At 52.6% G+C, this 6,000-nt stretch overlaps 1 pseudogene; it reads right to left on the bottom strand.

The window, feature by feature from the left end:
* Positions 1-1,873: 1,873 nt before the first annotated feature.
* On the bottom strand, positions 1,874-4,151 carry LOC149336367 (uncharacterized; annotated as a pseudogene).
* Positions 4,152-6,000: the final 1,849 nt, after the last annotated feature.

Raw genomic sequence — 6,000 nt, 5'->3', positions numbered from 1 at the left:
ACTCCGCCGGCACTCTTCCCTCTTGCCAGAGCTTGTTGAGGTAGGTCGTAAGCTGATCTATCGCCTCGTCACTGAGGTTCCTTATTAGCGAGTTCCGGATCTGTCCGCCCCCGCCGCCGTGTTCTTCGTGGCCGATCTTATCGCCTCGACGACCTCCTCTCTCGTGATGGGTCGGTCCATGGCCGGGTTCTCCTCGCCACGCTATTCTCGGTAGCTCTCGACCTGATCTTTGCCGTAGCACTTGATCCAGACCTCTTCGAGTAGTTTTTTATTTTTATTTATTTGAAATACTGCGGACCATGCATGGTCCTAGCAGGAGGGGCACATTCAAACATTTTTCAGTAAAAAAAATGACAAGCATATGCATAGAGAAAAAAAGAAATAAGTCAGACAATCAATCAGAATTGAATATATAGACAGGCATCGCAACACAAAACAAACAATACTCATGAAATAAAGAGATGACGTTCCAACTCTGCTACAAAATTGCTGGACAGAAAAATATGAGAAGGTAATGCATTCCATTCGGATACAGTTCTAGGGAAGTAACTATTTTTAAATGTGTTTGTGCGGACGAAAATTGGTGCCATTGAGTGTTCCTGCGTATGCCTGGTTCATCTCGTACAATGAGCTTTGACGCAATTAGGCAACTTCATTTTTATTTTTCCTTGCAGGCAGTGATGAAGCAAGATGAGGCGACTAACCTTCCTTCGGGATTCTAGGGTGTGAATGTTGTGTTGCTTCATAAGCTTCATAAGTTGTTCGTCCGTGCCTTCGTATTGGTGCACCAGCCTCTGTATCGACTTGCTGCCTTCGGATTTGTTTTTGCTCGGGTCCATGAGGGCCTTGAGTATCTGCTACGTTCTGGCTGTGCTGAGGGTGCCGTTCAGCGAGTTGCTGAATTGCTGCCACCCCTACCTGGCCAGCTGCGTCGCGTACTGCTCCGTTTGCTTCGTTATATCGGCAATTTTCCTCTTTAGCTTCCTGTTGAGTTTTTGTCTCTTCCACCGCTTGGTGAGCCCGCGTCTCGCCTCCCATAGGTTGAGGAGCCGCTTGTCCACCTCCGGCGTTTGTTCCGTTCTGTCTACTTCTTTCGTGTATAGGTCTTGGATTCGTCTGAGTTGTTGGCTCCACTCTTCCGCAGAACCGATGTCGCCCTCGAGCTGCTTGCAGTGCGCTCTGAAGGCGTCCCAGTCCGTCAGCCGAGCCGTGCCAATCTTCCTCCTGACGTTGTCCGCCACCGTGCAGATCCTTATTATGTGGTGGTCGCTTCCAAGGTTCTCGAGTAGGTTTTCCCACTCCGCTTGTTTGGCGCCCCTTATGAAGGATAGGTCGGGACTCGTGTCTGGACTGACGCTGTTCCCCTGCCTAGTCGGTTGATTCTCGTCGGTTAGCAGCTCGCATCCTATGTTCTCTGCCGCCGTGCAGATGCCGCGCCCCTTTTTGTCCTCTCTGTTATAGCCCCATCTCGGACTCTTGGCGTTAAAGTCGCCCGCTATGATGAAGGTGTTTTGCCCCGCCAACTTTTTCGCCTCCGCAAAGAGCCTAATAAAGTTCCCATTTGTTTGCTTGGGTGGGCTGTATAGATTTACGATATAGGTGCATTTGGAATTTGTTTTCTTTTTGGGAATTATCTCTGTAATTACGTGTTCGACCTGGGTGTCCTCTATTTCTTTGTGTGCTATGGCTACTACTTGTTTGCTTATGTGGGTCGCAGTTCGACCGCTTTCCTGACACGTGTAGCCCCTGAGTGTTGGGGTGTTGTTTGTTTCTTGTAACATAATTACATCAGGTGGGGTTCCTCTGGTGTACATGAATTGCTGCAGGAGGCCTTGCTTACGCTTGTACCCCCTGCAGTTCCATTGCCAAAGTTCTAGTTGTTGGTGGCGTTCTGCCATGTTTTGTTATTGTTGTTTGTGTTGGGGGTCTCTGCGCCGAACCTGCGTTCGTTGAATAGTCTGTCTCTGGCGTTGTTGGTGGTTCTTTGCGTGGTCTGGTTTTTAACATAGGTTCTAAAGTTCTGTTCTTGCAAGGCAAACTTTTGTTGTGTCTGTTGCAGTTCACTTTGCATTTGCTGCATCTGTCCCTGTAGAGTCATTATGAGGTTTTTTATATCGACCGGGTTTCCCCCTTCGTGGTTTTGTTGCGCCAAGTCCATCGCCTGAGGTGGTGGAGTTGGCGTTCTAGCCGGCGAATAACCCGCCCTCATTTCTTGTTTCTCTCTGATAATGTCATTTAGTTGTTTCTTTAGTTGCCTCGCTTCCTCGCGACTTTGCTCGAGTTCGCGCCTGAGGCTCGTAATCTCTTCTAATAGTTGTTTGTCTTGTGTGGTTTGTATGTTGTTGGTGTTAGAGTGCTGAGCAAAAAGTGATTTGGGAGGGCCGTCTCCCCAGCTCACCTTAACACCTCCGCCGCTCTTCTTCTTCTGTTGGCCCGGCTGCTGCTTTTGCTGCGGCTGTTGCTTGCCGGCGTTGCCCAGGGGTGGGTAGGACCCGTCCCTGTTGGACCCTCGGCTCTGGCTCCGGCTGCTGCCGCGGCTGCTCCGGCCCGGGTCCTGGCTCTCGTCCCGGAACCATCTTGGTCTTCTTCCCCGGCTGCGGCCTCGGCTGCGCCGCTGCTGCTGCTGGGGTCCCCACCGCAGCTCGCTCGCTGACTTGAGGCGTTGTTTGCAGTCTCTCGTGCCCACCGCGTGATTGCCGCCACACAGCAGGCACTTGGGTGTGCATTGGTGCCCTGCCGCCGGATTCTGGCATCCGCACTGCCTGCAGGTCCTGGTGTCCGGGTTCGGGCAGACGTCCATTCGGTGCCCCTGTTGGCCGCAGGCGTAGCACACCTGCCTCGTGGGCCGGTACGGGTAGCACCACATCTCCCCGCCGTAGTACAGCACCTGCTTCGGGAGAATGGGGCCGTCGAAGGTGATGATGGTCGTGCTGGATTTCCCGAGCATTCTGGCTGCCAGGATCTTCACGTCTTGCGTGCGGACTCTGAGGTTGGTCTTGAGTTCTTCCGGTGAGGTTCCCGGGTCCACGCCGTGGACGACCCCGCGCAGCGTTCCTTCCGGTGCTGCCACGTGTGCGTTGACGGCGTAGCTCTTGCCCCGAAGCTCAGCTGCATGATGCGCCTAATCTTCTGGGCCGCTTCTTCGTTGTTGGTGCTGATGATGGTGATGTTCGATCCGTTGCGCAGTCGGATGATGAGGTCCTCCGCCTTTCATCCTTGTTCGGTAGCCGCGACTACCGCCCGCGCCACTTGGTGCGTCTGCAGGTTTTTAACAGCGAGTCCCCTCGGCCGAAGGACTATTTTAAGGTCGTCTCTGGGGAGCGGCGGCAGTCTCCGCCTCGGCGCTCCTACTCTCTCTTTCCTCTCCGGTGCAGCTGGCGTTCCATCTGTGACCTTCGCCGCGCCTAGGGAAGGCCCGTTCCCTAGGCTCGTTCCCGCCAAAACTTGCTGCTTGTTATCGCTGCATTGGCGTCTCTTCTGCCTTCTCGGCATGGCGATTTCCCAATCTGCGTCGGTTCCGCCATTGTTGCTTACTTGTGACCGTTGCGTCGATGGGGTGCTGCTTCCTAGGGCTTGGCTGCCCGCCGCCGCGCGTCCGCCTCGGACCGGTTGCTCGGGAGTCGCTTCGGTGGTGTCCTGGAGGTCTTCCTCCATGATTTCTTGCGAGTCGGCCGAAAATTTTGTCGGGCCTGTCGCTGAGGGTCGGTCGTAGCTGGGGTCGCTTGCTCGGGCCATCGCTCCGGGTCTTCTTTACCTCGGGCCGAGGCCGGGGAGGCCGCGGAGCCCCGCTCTCTTGCTAAGCCCCGTTAGGCTTAACGCCTGGTCGGCCACATGGAAAATTCAAATGCCGACAAGATCCAAAATATTGGAATCACCGGCTTGAATTTGGGGTCCTCGTGGTCCTCTTCACTTCCGGCGTCGATCCCAGCCAAACTTTTGGTGGTCCAGTCGGGTTGAACGGGTCAAAAAGCCCAAAAACTGCGGAGCGCATGTGACACGCATCCGCTCGCCTCGGATGCTTGCAACACCCCCTAGTAGGTTGCGAAAGCAAAATCGCAGCGCCTCCAGCTGAAGGAACGCAGTGCGCCGCGTCTACACGTCACGCGTGGCTACCGGCCGCCGCTGCGCGACGACTGAAAGCGTCTTGGAACGCAGTGCGCCGCGTCTACAGGTCACGCGTAGCTACCGGCCGCCGCTGCGCGACGACTGAAAGCGTCTTGGAACGCAGTGCGCCGCGTCTACAGGTCACGCGTGGCTACCGCCCGCCGCTTCGCGACGACTGAAAGCGTCTTCGAACGCAGTGCGCCGCGTCTACAGGTCACGCGTAGCTACCGACTGCCGCTGCTCGACGACTGAAAGCGTCTTGGAACGCAGTGCGCCGCGTCTACAGGTCACGCGTAGCTACCGGCCGCCGCCGCGCGACGACTCAATGCGTCTTTGGTAATGTTTAGTCAAAAACAATGGATCTACATCGAATCCTGCGTAAACCCGATGCTTAGTGACACATTTTTAGCCTTGATTGACCGTGCCCTAGAACTAAGTTCGACAGATAGAACAGTATTAAAAGAGTGCAGGTATGTTGACAATTTTTGATAATTTTAACAAACGTAACGACACGGCTTACACAGAAGCTGTAAGCACTGTTGTCGACAGCTTTAAAGAGAATGGGCCTGGGTTGGTTGTCACGTATGAGCTCCCCTTACAGGGGTGTTTGCAGTTTTTATAACTGAGTGTTACCTTGGGCGAAGATCAAGACTGTTGGCAGAATGCACCTCGGGAACGAAGCGAGCTGCTACCTTATTCGTCGGCTCATTCAAAAATTCAGGGGGCACTTTGGCTGCCTAAAGTGCTGCAAGTTGAAAGCGTTTCGAAGCGCACTGTTTGTTTTTATTTACTTTTTTTATTTTTCATGGTTTGGTTTATGGGGTCTAACGTCCCAAAGCGACTAAGGCTATGAGAGACGCCGTAGTGAAGGGCTGCGGAAATTTCGACCACCTGGGGTTCTTTAACGTGCACTGACATCGCACAGTACACGGGCCTCTAGAATATCTCCTCCAAAGAAATTCGGCCGCCGCGGCTGGGATCGAACCCGCGTCTTTCGGGTCAGCAGCCGAGCACCATATCCACTGAGCCACCGCGGCGGCTTTTATTTTTCATACTTTGGTTTTTATTTTTTATTTTTGCTCCTTATCTTATATTTATTGCTTTTGTTTTTGCTTTCATATCTTATTTTTATTTGTTATTTTTCCATTTCTTGACTTTATTCCTTTTGTTTTATTTATGAAACCCATGCATTCACTAGATACGCCTTTATTCATAGTCCAAGGTTCGACGGAACACCATCTGGTCAGGGTGAAGCATCATTTATTCACAAAGGAAAATTGGGTCACTGACCAAGTCAAAAGATGAAAAATGACGTTTCGGGTCCCATACGGGGCCCTTGTTCACAATAAGGCTGTCACAAAAGAAGGGATGGTTATATACGCTTCAGAATCTTCTGCAAACTTTTCACGTAGATATGATGTAGCGTGCCCTGATTCTTGTTTAGCGTGTTGGCCGTTGTCTGGATGATTAGGGAATCTAGATGCAGTCTTGCAGACAGGTTTCTTTCCGTCGCCAAGATTTCCACCTCATCCCAGCCTGTCTCGTGGCCAGCGCGCTTGTTTCTGACGTCGCCCTGGTGCTCCTTCATGCGCCGCTGGAAAATCCCGGTTTCCCCGATGTAGACGGCGGGGCAGTTGCTGCAAGGTATCCGATAAACAACGCCAGGGAACTTGGCACGTGGTAGCGGGTCCTTTACGTTGACCACATCGGCTCGCAGCTTGCTGGTTGGCACGTGTGCAATGTGCACTCCGTGTTTACGGAAAATCCTAGAAAGGGCCTCGCTGATGTGACGCACGTAGAGAATCGCAACACGTTCTATCTTTTTTGTCAGTTTTATCTTTACGTTTTATCTTTTTATCTTTTTTGCTTTTATTCATGCTCGAACCTTGAGTCTTC

The sequence above is a fragment of the Amblyomma mixtum genome, chromosome 7, assembly GCF_055824585.1.
Source record: "Amblyomma mixtum isolate Tamu chromosome 7, ASM5582458v1, whole genome shotgun sequence".
In the NCBI taxonomy this organism is placed as follows: domain Eukaryota; kingdom Metazoa; phylum Arthropoda; class Arachnida; order Ixodida; family Ixodidae; genus Amblyomma; species Amblyomma mixtum.
This window is presented reverse-complemented; position numbering and strand designations above follow the sequence as displayed.